This window comes from Pipistrellus hanaki (genome assembly GCF_964339955.1).
Source record: "Pipistrellus hanaki genome assembly, chromosome: 13".
Taxonomy (NCBI): domain Eukaryota; kingdom Metazoa; phylum Chordata; class Mammalia; order Chiroptera; family Vespertilionidae; genus Pipistrellus; species Pipistrellus hanaki.
Window position 1 is genome coordinate 14,507,066 of NC_140515.1, and position 15,286 is coordinate 14,522,351.

The following is a 15,286-nucleotide window of genomic DNA, read 5'->3' on the forward strand; positions in this document are numbered from 1 at the left end:
TCAGCCCAGGCCCCTCTCTTTTAGCCAGACAGACTCCTTTATCCCTAACCTTTCAGTCACTCACTTCAAAACACCATCACACTTGAAATTCATAGCCATTCATCTCGCCTGGGCTTCCATCTCTGATGTATTTAACAGCCACCAGGTGCCATTTGGAGGATGTATTCTTGCTTCTCCCATTTGCTAAATGTACCCTCAAGAGAAAGGCCAGACTGGAGCTCTTATCTACTCCTGTTCAATCTTTGAATTAAAATCCAAAATTAGGCTGCAAAACACATTTATTTATCACAATCTTTAGAGAGAACAATATCCCCCATTGCCAATTAGTATGCGACGTGAAAAATGCTGAGATACCCTAAGTTTTTCTCTTCACGGCTCAGACAAAATTCAATAGCCTGCAAAAAGGTGGAAGTCATTAGTGCTTGGTCCAATTTAAAGGCTCTTACAGGTTCCTAACTGAAAGTGAGATAACATTTGCAAAAACGTTAGTATAGAGTTCAGAGTGTGCTTGCTACTAACTAGAATGATCGTTAACCAGGGAGCACCTCCTATGTACCGATCTCACCAATTCAGAATTATCAGCTGCATTTGGTATATGGGCAATGAGCCAAAGAGAACAAAAGTAACTCGTGAAATGAAAGTTGGCAGAGGCAGAAATTTCACTTTGATCTGAAAGGTTGGTAGATGTCATGTGTTTTTGTCTGGCACTCATATAGCTGTTTTTGTTTTTGTTGTTAACTGCATGTAGATTTCCCTTCAGGGGAAATCATCCCTACCACATTCTCAATCCATAGGCTCCTGAGGAGCTCAAAGGATGTCCTGGCTTCCCACATAACTCCCAATGAGGAAACCCTACCCCCCAACCACAGAGATTAGTTCAGAAATGGGCACATGACCTAGGTGAGCCAATCAGAAACTAAGAGCATCAGTCCCACTGAGTTGGCTGGAACCATTGGTGGGAAAGACGCTTTCTGCTCAGTAATTGAACTGGGATGATGTAAGCCCTGGACCACCAGCAGCCATCATGGAAGAGCCTGTGCCGGAACAAAGCTAACCTAGTATCATCTGGACCTTGTCCCAGTCATGCTGAGTCTAACAATCTTCCCCTTCCCTCTTTGGGATGCTTAAGGTGTATTTTGATAATTTGGAACCAAAAGTACATCTCTGAAATTGGAGCCCAAACACACTCAATACACTTAATACACTGTTCCCCAATGCACTATGTACAGGGGGCTCAACAAAACATATTTTTCTCCTAATTTCTCTGACAGCAGCTGCAAAAGAGACCACCACTCTTACTCTTGCTGATCATAATTTGATAAGAATAAAAGCCCAGATATAGCTGAAATTCCTAATCTCTTCATGCAAAGGCCAAAAAGACCAAATTTTGGAGGTTAGGACAACTGTTTTTTTTTTTTTGTTTGTTTTTTTAACATACTGGGGGCCAAGAGCATGAATTCGTGCACCTTGAAAGGAACTGTGGGCTGCGGGGCTGCAGAAGGCACAGGGGTGGATCTCATCCTCTGCTCTCCCCACCTCCCAGCCCCTCCCGCCACAGCCCCCAGTCTCCTGTATACTGGCAATCCGCTCCCACTGCCACCACTCCCATGCGCTGCCGGCGCCAGTCCCACTTGCACCCACTGATGGCGTGGAGTGTTTGGGGCCGGCGCCAGTGGCTGGTGCGATGGGGCCAAGGTCAGTGGTTGGTGTGAGTGGGGCCATCATTGTCAGTGGGTGTGAGTGGCAGCTGTTGCCCAGATTGCCACTCAGGAGCAGGGGGAGGTGGAGAAAACCTCAGGGGTGTTCAGGACCAGCAGCCACTGCTTGCACCCACTGATGGTGCTGAGTGATCGGGACCAGCACCAGGCATCAGCAGCGGATGCAAGCAATGGCTCTGGCACCGGCTGCAGGTGCGAGCAGGGCCAGCACTGGCAGTAAGTGCAAGCAGCAGCTCCTGCATTGGCAGCACGGGTGAGCAATAGACGGGACCACAGCACACAGGGAGCAAAGAATTTTCAGTAACTACCAGAGGCTCACCCCAATGACAGTGACGGCACCCCACCGTGGTCTGGTACCCCTGCTCACCTGCTCCACCATCCTACCAAGGCCAACACCCTCCATGTTCCGCACACGCTCCCTGGTGGTCAGCGTATGTCATAGCAACTGGTTGTTCCAATTGTTCTGCCATTTGGTCTATTTGCATATTAGCCTTTTATTATATAAGACTAGAGGCCCAGTGCATGAATTCATGCACAGGTGGGGTCAGGGCAGCTTGCTGGGGAGAGGGGACACAGGAAGGTGGCCAGCCAGCCTGTCTCCATCAGGCTGGTTGGCTGGCTGCAGTGTGGACCATAGTGATCAGTCATTCCAGTTGCTTGCCTTTTACATATATAGATAATAAAAACCACTTCTCCCTACACCCTTTTTATTTTCTCTTCATGGGAATTTGTATTTTGTGAGCAGGTATTTGTTAATAGCTTTGGCAATCTCATATCAAGTTTCGGGGTATAAATCTAATAACTCCTGGGATCTCGTGGGTCTCAGTCTCTATAGTCACACTTTAAATGTTTTAATACACACACACACACACACACACACACACACACACACATACACACACGAGGCATGATGCATGAAATTCTTGTGAGGGCCTCGACCCTTGCAGCCCCAGCTTCATCCGGAAGGTCGCCTAGAAGGAAGTACGGAAGGTCGTTCGACTGTCCAGTCTAATTATCATATTATGCTTTTATTAGTATAGATATATGTGTATATATGTGTATATACAGTATATTGCTTAAAAAGTAAGGCCAGGCTTTAGTTGGGAACATTAAAATTTTAAATGGAATCCAGTTCATCATGCACAGTGTTGAGGTTGCTGTGAGATGCCACCTGATACCCCTTCAGGTATAAGGAACATGCCACCTTAGTTATGATGTGGGTCATGCTGCTGGCAGACCTTACCCAAACTCTTACCCTCTTCCTGGGACAACCCATATTAAGTGACTAATTATGGGCACAATGGCCTGGGCCCCTCAACCCAGTTGGGGACAGTTCTGAAGGGTCATTCTGACTTCAGTACTCCCTACAGAGTCAGTGGAAGTCTTTCTTATGACTACACTGTAGCTCATCTTCTTCCTCTGCCTGATCCTGCTTCCTCTCCCCAGGTGTTATCCAGGTCCTCACTGAGAAATGTCCTGACTCAGGGTCCACTTCCTGGGAAACCCAACCTTTAACACCCACCAGTATAGCCCCAAAGCTTTTCCCTTTCCTGACCACTCACACCTACATCTGCTTCAGAACCTCCCACTTTACACCCCCAAGTCTCTCAGTAGCCCCCGCCCTACAAGCCTTTCTTCCTGTTTCCCCCACCTATCATCTGGCCCAGCTCTTTGACAATCCTGGCCTCTCTGACTATGAATTGGTTCCCCCACCTTCTTTCCCTACCCCCAACCTTCTCTACCCCCATTCACGCTCTGAATCTGATAAAGTTCAGTCTTTGGCTGGCTGGAGGGATGAGGAAAACTTAGGAGGTACATTCAGACTTTTTCTAATCACACAGTTCTTAGCAATGCTAAAGTTCTCTCCACATAGCACCAAACTCCAGAATGGAAAGGGATAGAGGCCGTGGGGATGGGTGGCATTTGCAAGTTGAAAATGCCAATGGGACACTCTAAAGGTTAAGAGATGTGAAGCCCATTTACAGAAAAATCACAGACTCATACCCTCCCTTCTAAATATTCTGAAGTGATGTACATTTATTTAAAAAAACCGGAGTGATTCAAAGAAAATTATAAAAGTAGTACATGGAGGTGGTGAAAATTATACATGTGATTTTCAGACAACTAATGTATTGGAAAGTCTTTCTTACGGATTTTCATGGGGATCAAATCAGATCACTATGCAAGCATAAACTGTGTGTGTGTGTGTGTGTGTGTGTGTGTGTGTGTTTGTGTGTGTGTGTGTGTAAAGACATTTGTTTTCCTCCATGAAACATTGGGTGATCATTAAAGGACAGTTCTGATTTAAGAAATGGCAGTTCTCCTAGCAGGACTACCAAGCCAAGTAAAAGCTGACACCAGAGAAATGGGATTCTTAATGGACAAGGCCATTTGTTTAGAAAAATCCTAATTATTTGGAAAGAGCAGCAAAGACCACGTGGCAGGATCCCCACCATCTTGTCGAGGTTCTTCTGTGACCTGAGATGCACCATCAGTGCCCAGGCTGGTGGGGTCCTTGTGGCACAGCCGATGTGCTGAGGGCAGGACCGCACCACGTCTGCACGGCCAGCTTCCGGCTCCCACTAGGTGGACCTGGCTGGCTGCACAGCCACATCCTTGAAGGCCGATCCCAGGTCAGTCACCCAGAAAGGAGGCTCAGCGGGACACAGTGACTCACAGTCAGATTTGCATATTTAGGAAAAGAGTCAAGAAAGGAGGTAAATATAATCCAACTCTGCTCTTACTCTCATAGAAGATAATTACAACCAAACAAGAAAATTAAATGTCAAAGTGCCAGACTGTATTATAATTAAACAAACACAAAGCAGGTTTCAGGAACATTCGGAATGCCACCTAAATGATTCACACAAAGCCTGTGAACGAGGCGAGCGGACACCTTGTCATTACCCCAGAACTCGGCTCTGCCCCGCGCCCGCTAAGTCGTTGGTAGGCGCGATGGAATGGTGGACTCCCATGGTGTAGAGGGCATTTATTTCTTTATTTTTGGAATGAGATAATCAAGCTTAGTAGCTCAGGCAGAAGCTGTGAGGTCAATTAAAACCTGAGTTCACCTCGCACTCAGCCACTTTGCATATGCATGCTCTGAGACCCATTTCTTATCTATAAAATAAGGGTTAATAACACAGTTATGAGAAATGGGCGAAGCTGTCCACGAAGCTGAGCCTCGTTTGTAATAAGCACTCTGCATACAGTAGCTGTGGGCATCAAAATAATTAGCGCTGACCATAGGCCCGATGCATGTGAGGGGCCCAGCTGATATTGGATGGGAGGAAATAAAGGTAAATGGACTTCTAGCTGCTTACAGTTCCCCAGATATTCTTCAGCGTTTGTGCAGCAAGGTCTTGGCAGGGATAACCTTTGGTCTATAGTCGCTCAGCTTTAATAGAGTTTGCCAAGACTTTGAGCTCTGTGAGGTGAAGAACCGCATTTGGTTTTTCTCTGCGGAGGGACTTACACAGGCCATATGCTTCAAAACAGCTGCTGACTGACCGGGTTATTAAAAGGGTACAGGGCACATCATATATGTTCCTCCAAATTTGCAATAGGAGGTTTTCTTCTACTTGGTCTCATATAAAGAGTCATCACATATCTACAATCCTCAGCCACTTCATCATTTGAAAGCATTTTCTAAATGATTTTTGAAAAAACAACAACAACAAAACATTAGTGGTCCCAAGGATAAGAGCTAGAGGTGCCATTAATGTTACAGCCAAATTATGAGTTTATGTTTCTTCAGTCCGAAGGGAAGAGCAATAGAACTTTGTGGTGTAATAATGATTCCACGGGCATTCCGTTTTTCGATTTCACAGTAATTCTCAAAGAGTTTAAGACAGTGATTCTCAAATTGTGGGGTATATTCTTAGAATAAGAGGATATTCTAGGCAATATACAGTATTAAATGACACCGAATCACATCATCTAAAAAGCATTCCCTTTTCAATTATCTTTTAACTAGAGGCCCGGTACATGACATTCATGCACTGGAGACAGAGCGTCCCTCAGCCCGGCCTGTGCCCTCTCGCTGTCTGGCTGTCCCGGACCCCTTGGGGACGTGAAAGGCTCCCACCACCACTGCTGTGCTTGCCAGCCATGAGCCCGGCTTCTGGCTGAGCTGCACTCCCCCTGTGGAAGCGCACTGACCACAAGGGGCAGCTCCTGCCTTGAGAATCTGTCCCCTGGTGGTCAGTGTGCATCATAGCGACTGATCATTCTGCCCTTCCATCAGTTTGCATATTAGGGTTTTATTACCTAGGATATTTCTTATTACAACCAGGAAAAGTCTCCACTGGACCCTAGCACTTTCTTAACACCTCAATAATAGTTGCTAAAAATCTCTGAAAGAAAAGAAATGAAGAAAGAAAGGAGAGAAGAGAAAGAAAAGTCAATGGAGTGGTCGGGTAACATGTAATTGTCTCCTTCTAAGCATTTTGCAGTATTGAGGAAAAATTTAACAACATTGTTCTCTTCATTGTATTATCTTCATAGTTATCTACTCCAAGAAGAGTATCAAGTACATATTAAGTAAATGATCATATAAGAGGTATCAGTATAATACAAAAACTGAGGAAGTAGTTTTAAATTACCAAAATATATATTCATATTTTGCATCAAGACATAAAGCTATAAATCTGAAAGCTGGAACCAAGGGATCCTAAAACTCTATATCTTCTGCTCTTTCTACCTCACGAAAATCTCCTAAATTATTAAATTATTTCAAGGATAAATTTGAATAGAGGTTAAGAGCTCTCATCTTTAGCTAGGAAAATCTGAAATTGAGTCCACCTTCAACAACACTAGTTATGCTCTATTGGTTGAGTTACTTAACATCTCTAACCCTGCCCTATCTATCTTTTAGAAAAGGAAATAATAATAATAGCACCTAACTCATAGGATAGTTATGGTGTATCAACGAAAAAAATTGCTATCCAGCATTAGCATGGTCGCACAAACATAGGAGCTCCATAAATGTCTGCTCAAAATATTGTACAAAGCTGGAGGCATCACACTTATTTCAAACTATATTGCAAAACTATAGTAATCAAAACAGTATAGTAAGGCATAAAAATGGACACATAAATAAATAAAACAGAACCAAGAGCCAAGAAACAAACCCATGCATGCTGTGGTCAATGAATATTTGACAAAGGAGGCAAGAGCATACAATGGAGTAAAGACAGTTTCTTCAATAAATGGTTGGGAAAATTAGACAGGTATATAGAAAAAAAAAATGAAACTACACCACCAACTTACACTGTACACAAGAATAAAGTCAAAATAGATAAAAGATGTAAATGTAAGTTGCAGAACCATAAACATCTTAGCAGAAAACATAGGCTGTAAAATCTCAGACATCTCAAGTAGCAATATTTTCTCTGATACACAGTGGTCTGCAAACTCATTAGTCAACAGAGCCAAATATCAACAGTATAAAGATTGAAATTTCTTTTGAGAGCCAACTTTTTTAAACTTAAACTTTTTCTATCACCACTTATTCAAATAGCCTCGCCCAAGCCTTGGTATTTTGTGGAAGAGCCACACTCAAGAGGCCAAAGAGCTGCATGTGGCTTGTGAGCCACAGTTTGCCGACCACAGTCCTACGCAAGGATAACAAGGGAAAAAATAAACAAATGATGTTGTAAGCTACCCATTGCCTTCACTAGCAGAAAGGGGGACAAGGAATCCAGAAGGCTGGTCAACCTTGAGGCTCAGGCAAGGGTCAGAGCTATGTACCCACTGTTTAGTGAAGACAATGGTAGCTGAAGCAATTTCCACCTTTTAGTCTCAAGTAAATCCATACTGATAAGATAGTCTGCCTGGTACTGGAATTGCCTGCCTAAGGAATATGGGTGTATCCCAAATCTGAATAAAAAGGATGGTGAGACCAGAGCAAAGTAGAGTACTTTCTTGGGCTTCTGCCTGGCCCCTAATTCCCAAATTAGCATTTCTTGTCTTGTCTCTTTCATTTGTATGAGGTCTCCTCCAGAACCCAAACCCTGAACTTGAACCCTGAACCATGTGGGATGTGGGGGGTAACATTTGAAAAATGAGACTACATCAAACTAAAAAGCTTCTTCACAGCAAAATAAACCATCAAAAAAATGGAAAGGAAAGCTACTGGATGGAAGAACATATTTCACCAATGATACATTTGATAAAGGGTTAATTTCCAAAGTATATAAAGAACTTAATACAACTCAACACTAGGAAGATAAGCAATCCAGTTTAAAAAAAAAAAAAAAAAAAAAAAAAAAAAAAAAAAAAAAAAAGACCTGAATAGAGATTTCTCCAAAGAGGACATGAAGATGGCCACTAGACATGTGAAAAAATGTTCAATGTCACTAATCATCAGAGAGATGCAAATTGAAAGTACAACACAATCAGACATCACCTCACATCTGCCAAAATGGTGACAATCAATAAATCAATGAACAACAAGTGCTGTGGAGAATATGGGGAAAAGGGAACCCTAGCCATAGCTGCTTTGGCTCAGTGAATAGAGCTTCGGCCTGCAGACTGACAGATCAAGGGAATGTACCTCAGTTGCAGGCTAGATCCCCCGCCCTGGTCAGGGCATGTGTGGGAGGCAACAAATCAATGTGTCTCTCTCACATCAATGTTTGTCTCTTCTTTCTCTCCCCTTCCCTTCCACTTTCTAAAAGTTAATGGAAAAATATCATCGGGTGAAGATAAACAACAAACAAACAAAAAAAAGGAACCCTAGTACACTGCTGATGGGAATGCTGACTGGTGCATCCACTATAGAAAGCAGTATGGACTTTCCTCAAAAAAATTAAAAAATGGAACTGACATTTGACCAAATGATCCCACTTCTGAGAATATATTCTAAGAATCCCAAAACACCAATCAGAAAGAATATATGCACCCTTGTGTTCATAGCAGCGCAATTTACAATAGCTAAGATCTAGAAACAGCCTAAGAGCCCATCAGTAGATGAGTGGATAACAAAGCTGTGACCCATTGACACAATGAATACTATGCAGCAGTAAAAAAAAAAAAAAAAAAAAAAAAAAAAAAAAAAAAAAAAAACTAAGAAAGAATCACTTATCCTTTGTAATGGGGTGGACCTGAAGATCATGCTGCTAAGTGAAACAAGCTAGTCAGAGAAAGACAAACAGCACATGATCTCACTTACATGTGGAATCTATTGAACAAAGTAAACTGATGAATAAAATAGAACCAAAGGCATGGAGACATGGAACAGACTGAAAGAACTCAGAGGGGAGGGTGGTGGACAGGAAGAGATTAACCAAGAACTTGTATGCGTATATGCGCAGCCCATGGACACAGATAATAGTGTGGTGAAGGCCTGGGGCGTGATAAGGGCGGGGTGGAGGGAGGTAAATGGGGGGTCTACAGGGACATGTGTCATACTGTCAACAATAAAAAATAAATGTAAAACAAGCAAATAAAAAATATGAAAAAGCAAAAAAGAAAATTCATCTTGGCAGTAAGGGAAACAAATTGGGAAATGAAGCATTCTGTATAATAACTCTCCAAAGTATAAAACCATGTAATTAATGTTTTTGTTTAATAACGTAAATTCCAATTTTCTGGAGCACTGTGTTTCCTTGAAAAGGTATTGTTGTGTGTTTTTTAAAGCATCTAAAATTATCTCAGTTGGTTTGCTTGCTGTTGAGTCCTTCATTTTCCCCCCCTTTTATTTTAGAGTATGCTAAGACAAAGACTTTAACTCAAGGCCAGTGAGTTCATTAAAGATGATAGGTTGGCATTTCCTTACTCAAATTTGCTATTGTCCTGAAGCTATTTTATTGTACCTTTCCAGGCTGTCAGTTTCACTTAAACCTTGTTAATTTACTTATAAAATGAGACTTCTTTTCTTGCCTGAAAGTGACTTCTAACATTGGAGCAAGTTGCTTTTTAAAACCAAAATTGTAAAATTTGTCTGTTTATGCCTCAGGGAACCCACTGGCTGAAAAGCTGGTAATAAAGTGTCACATCCTTTTGAGATATTTCAAATAGAAAACATTTTTTTTTCTGGTGCCTTAAGTAAACAGAATTATTTTATCATGTGCTCTTAACTAAATAAATATTTACCTCATTTAACAGCATACGTGTTTCATAAATGCTACCTTAATAAAAAAAATATAGCAGTAGAATCTATCAAATGGATCACATTATTTTTGTCATTTTTCTCTTAATGTTATGCTGTCAGTTTAAAAATGAAGCAGTCTCCTCAACATATATAGAGCCCAGTCAGTTTTCTTGGTGAAATGATTTTTTAAGAAAAAAAATGTTAAGGAAGGAGATTTGTCTGAGGTATGACTTTGTGAAAAATGCGATAATGAGAATACAATACTGACATGACTCTACACTAAGAGCTGTTTTGTGCATTAGGAATATGCTGGCAAATCAAACAGGTATGCTCCTGGCTTTTGCAAAGCCCACACTGTAATGGAGAAGTCAATAAACAAGTAAATAAAGCAATAATTTCAGACAGTAACTGGTACCATAAATCAAACAAAAGGGAAGTGAGAGAAGGATAAAGTGATGTGTATGGCTACTTTGGATGCGATGATCAAGAAAGGTCACTCTTTTTAGATGGCACTCGAGCTAAAGCCTGAATGAGGAGAAAGCCCCAATTTTGTCAAGTTCTGGGAGGAGAAGGGGATGGTGGCAGGGCATGTGTGAGACCGAGAGATCAGGAAGAGCAAAGGCACTGGGGTGAGTGTCCCTTTACAGAAATAGCAAAAAGCTCAGAGTGGTGGGAGAATAGTAACGAACACAGAGTAAGTCTACCAATATAATGAGGAAGGGAGATGAGCAAGTGGTTATATGATGTCGGCCTTTGTAGGCCATAAAAAGTCTGTATGTTATTCAAAGTGTAAGGAGAGTCATATGTGAACTGATTAAAACTGCAAGAAGATGGTTCTTGCAGCTGTGTGGAGAACAGATTTTAGAAGGGCAAACTAGAAGACTGTTCAAGTTAGAAGGCTATGCAGGAACCCTCTTGAAAGATGGTGATGGTTTGGATTAAGGTAGGAGTAGCGAAAATGCGGAGAAGTGGATGGGTTTGAGATACGGCCAAAAGATGCTACTGATAGATCTTGCTGACAAATTTGAAAGAGAAAGGAGGAGAGGGGAGGGGAAGAAAAGGAAGGGGAAAGGAGAGGAAGGTCTCACTCATGAATTTAAAACTCAATCTGAGAATATGAAATATCCAATTCCTCCTTGGTTTACTAATGGCTCTGAATAAAACCAAGCAATTTCTAAATTGCTAAAGAGTAGAAGATGTATTTATTTTGAGGAGGTCTACTCGTATAATAAGGAAGAGAGTTGGGCAAGTGATTATATAATGTATTTTTGAAGCTCAAAAAATGGTATGTGACCTCAGGCCTAGAAACTCCCAGCTATGCCTACAAACCATATACAAAGACCATGTGGTATTGGTCCATTTTAAATATCACAGCAGGAACTGGTCACAGTTGAATTCCAGGACATTTTTTGGATGAGTACTAATTCCATTTTTACACCTCTGCAAAAGAGATTATCAAGTTCTATTAAAAGGATGTATCAAATAGATTCTTTATTGGCATACTAGGCATCTTATCAATATATATATTTTTAATTTACCTCAAAGATGATCAAAGGCTTCAAGAAATCTCAGACCATGGCAGTCCATCCTCTCAGAACTCCCTCATGGGCCTGGTTTTCTACATGAAGTTTTGTCACATATTTTTAAATATCGTTGTTCCCATCTTGGGCTACATTTGAAGGAAGCTTCTTCCCAAGGGCAGGGAATTCAGAGAGCAGAGGAGGATCAACTCGTCCTCTTCCTGTGGACATTTCCATCTACCTAGCCACTGGCCAATCATTTGGACTCCCAAAAATTCAGGAAAAAAATGTGCCAAATCCACAAGGATGGAGCCACACAAAGTGTGTTTTGTTCTCTGCTTTAGACAGTAAGATTCAAAGGAGTTAACTTGAAGGGGTTCATTCATGACCATTACAAAATGGTCAAGAGATAAGGAAGGGATTTGAAGAAGCTCTGAGTTTCTGAGTCTTTAGATTTCACAGGTGGGGAACGAATTTCTTCTTAAAATTCAATCTCAGAATCCCATACAGTGGTAAAGAAACAAGAAGGGAATCCAGAACTGTTTTTTTTTTTTTTTTAAACATATTTTTAGTGATTTCAGAGAGGAAGGGAGAGGGGGAGAGAGATAGAAACATCAATGATGAAAGAAAATCATTGATCAGCTGCCCCCCACCTAGGAATTGAGCCCACTACCTGGGCATGTGCCCTTGACCAGAATCAAACCTGGGACCCTTCAGTCCATAGGCTGATGCTCTATCCACTGAGCCAAACCAGCTAGGGCCAGAACTGTTTTAAAGCAATAAGTAGCCCAGCTGGTGTGGCTAAATGGTTGAGCATTGACCTGTGAACCAGGAGGTCATGATTCAATTCCTGGTCAAGGTACATGCCCAGGTTGTGGGCTCAATCCCCAAAAGGGGATGTGCAGGAGGCAACCAATCAGTGATTACCTCCCATCATTGATGTTTCTATCTCCCTCTTCCTCTACTTTCCTCTCTGAAATCAATAAAACTATATATTTTTTTAAAAAAAGCAATAACTAAGACACAGTATTATATAACTGATGACCAATACCCCAATTATGAGAAAATAAAAAGTAATGACATGGGAGGCCTCGAGAGCAATGTCCTCTCTGTCCGTCACCTTCCCAGCAGTAGGTGGTGACTTATTAAATGACAAGGGCCACAAAAGGCAGCAGAATGGAAAAACAGGTTACACCATAGGGAGCTTGAATACCAGGTTTCAAATTTCAAAGGATTGAACTGGTATATTCAGTGGGAAAAGGCAAATATTGAAATATTTTAAAAGTAAATGAGTAAGAAATATCGTGTAGGTTAGATTATTTGGTAATAAGTACTTCATCATTTTCATTGCTTGGCTGGCTATGTTGTTTTGCATGCTCATGTATTCTCCATGGTCCATTTCCCCTACACTGTCTGTCCCTCTTTCCACACTTGGCCTCACCCTCCGGCTCACAGATTGCCTTAGTGGTGGTGGCTGCCCTAATAGAACACAACAGACTGGGGAGTTTAAATAACAGAAATTTATTTTCTCACAGTTCTGGGGGCTGGAAGTGCAAGGTCAAGGTGTTGGTGGGTTTGGTTTCTCCTGAGGCCTCACACCGTGGCCTGCAGATGACCATCCTCTTGCTGCCTCTTCACATGGTCATCTTCTGTGTACACACACCCCTGGTGTCTCTTCCTCTTCTTACAAGGGCACCAATCATATTAGATTTGGCCCCCATACCAATGACTCATTTTAATTCAATCACCTCTTTAAAGAACTTATTTCCAAATATGATTACATTCTGAGTTACTGGGGGTGAGACATTATGTAAATTCTGTGACACATAATTCAGCACATAACATAGACCATAAGCATGGATCATTTGTTTTTCCTATTCTTGAAAATAACATCACCTTCACATAATACTTCTCCACACTAAGAACCCCTGGCTGAAGTCTGACTTGAACATCTATTAACAAGTGCTCTTCATTTTCTCACTTGTCACTGCAACAACTCTTTGCAATCTGACTTAGAGTAACACCAGAGAGCCAACAAACTCTTTGGCCACTTCAAGGAGCATCTCTCCATTCTACTCACGCTGGTTGGGCACACAGCATTGGACACCCTTATGCTACTCCTGGTGGACCATGACTTTACATCCTAAGGGGCCCCTTCCTGTTATCCCTTCCTGGTCCCTCCTTCCGTCATGGCTCCTGTCTCCAGAGTTTCCTTAAGAAAACTCTTTATTTGGACTATTCAACCATCACCTCCTTCCCAGGGAGCTGAACTGCCTGCCCTGCACTGCCTGAGAACTGGGTCTCTCACATTCAATCCCAGGTTCTTTGCAATTGTTCAGCTCAAACTCATCTCATGCAAAATCACATTCCTCTTTTTCTCAAATCAGAGCCCTTTCTTGTGCTCTCTTTGCTTCAGTGCAGGGCACAAGCTCTATGCCTGGCATTATCTCTGGTCACTGACTAATGTGTTCTACAGTGTTTGCAGAGCCTCCTGGGAGGCACATGCTGAACTAATCAATAGGGTACCGGGTGAATGAGAAAGATGGTCTCAGCATTGCATTGCTGTTGGTCCATGTGAACTCTCCCTTTCATGCCCAATAGCCTGTCACTAAATCCCATGCTTCGCTTTTCTCCCTCCCCCACCCCTCTCTCTCTCTCTTTCTCTTTTTCTCCCCCCCCCCCTCTCTCTCTCTCTCTCTCTCTCTCTCTCTCTCTCCCTCCCTCCCTCCCTCTCTCCCTCCAGAATCTTCTTTCTCATTACATTGATTTTATCCCACTTGGATTGATGTGATAACTTCCAAACTGAAGCTAAGTCTATGCCTCCAATCTCTCCCTTCCTGGACCCTCCCACCCCATCTCTCCTGAATATCACTGCAGCCTTTAACTGCCCGCGCTATCATTGTCACTCCCGCAGACATTTTTCAGCGTGTATACTGGCCCTCTGAAAAGTAAAATCTAAACTTCAGAGCTGGGAATGCTGGGAGAAAATTACAGATTTGAATTCCTGCTTGGTCACGTCAAGGCTTGGTGGCCCCAAGAAAGTCATTCACACTTTTTGAACCCGTTTCTCAATGGAAATATGCTCATAGGCTTGTGATGAAGGACACAGACACACTGTTATTTCTGCCACCGCTACTGCCCCATCCATGAGCTAATGTTCATGAAGGACTTCAGACACCTGGCACTGTCATTACTGCTTACTATTCAGGCGCTCCTTTACTCCCCCCTCTACATACTAGCTATGTGGCCTTGAGGAAAGTTTCTTAACCACTCTATGGCTCTTTTTTCCCCCCTTCAATTTCCAAAATAGGTGTGGTGAGGAGGGAATGTGGTAACACATGCCAATTGCCACCTGCCCGGAGGATGTTCTCAGCAGCAGTCCTGGGACTCTCACTCTGCAGCACGCACGGCAGCTCCTGGTTGGAGCCTGCAAAACGAAGTCCATTACACCAAATCCAACTCCCATTTCTTAACCTGAAGTGATAACCTTCCAGAGAGGAGCTCTGTCTTGTGTTTCCTCTATTTTCCTAACAGTTTATAAAAACCAGAGCAAACAGCTGCTCTGTGAACGTAATGAATGAATAACCAGGTAACACTCTTATCTCTGAAGGTACACACCCTGTACTTGAAGTTGTGATCCAGATGGTTTCTGAGTATGGTCTTCCTTCTGTGGTTTATACCATCCTTAGCCTCTCACCCCCACCCTCCCATTTTTCCTCTCACAGCTTTGTGAAGTTACTGTCTTCCAGCTCTGTAATTATAGCAATAGAGACTGTCTAAATGTATCTAATGCCACAAGTATTCCTCTTCTCACCCCCACAAAAATTAGCATTTTAGAGGAAAAACAAGTCTATAAGGGGTGGGAGTGAGGGACTGAATTTTATACCAAGAAAATCTTGAAAAGATTTAAATTCTACTTGAACTTAATACATCACCAGAGATTATATGTAGGT

The 15,286-nt window shown here is 42.3% G+C and overlaps 1 protein-coding gene across 1 annotated transcript in view; it reads right to left on the bottom strand.

The window, feature by feature from the left end:
* Positions 1–15,286, bottom strand: part of SYNPR (synaptoporin) — a 271,672-nt gene that overhangs the window by 185,818 nt on the left and 70,568 nt on the right. The gene's annotated exons all lie outside the window — the stretch shown is intronic.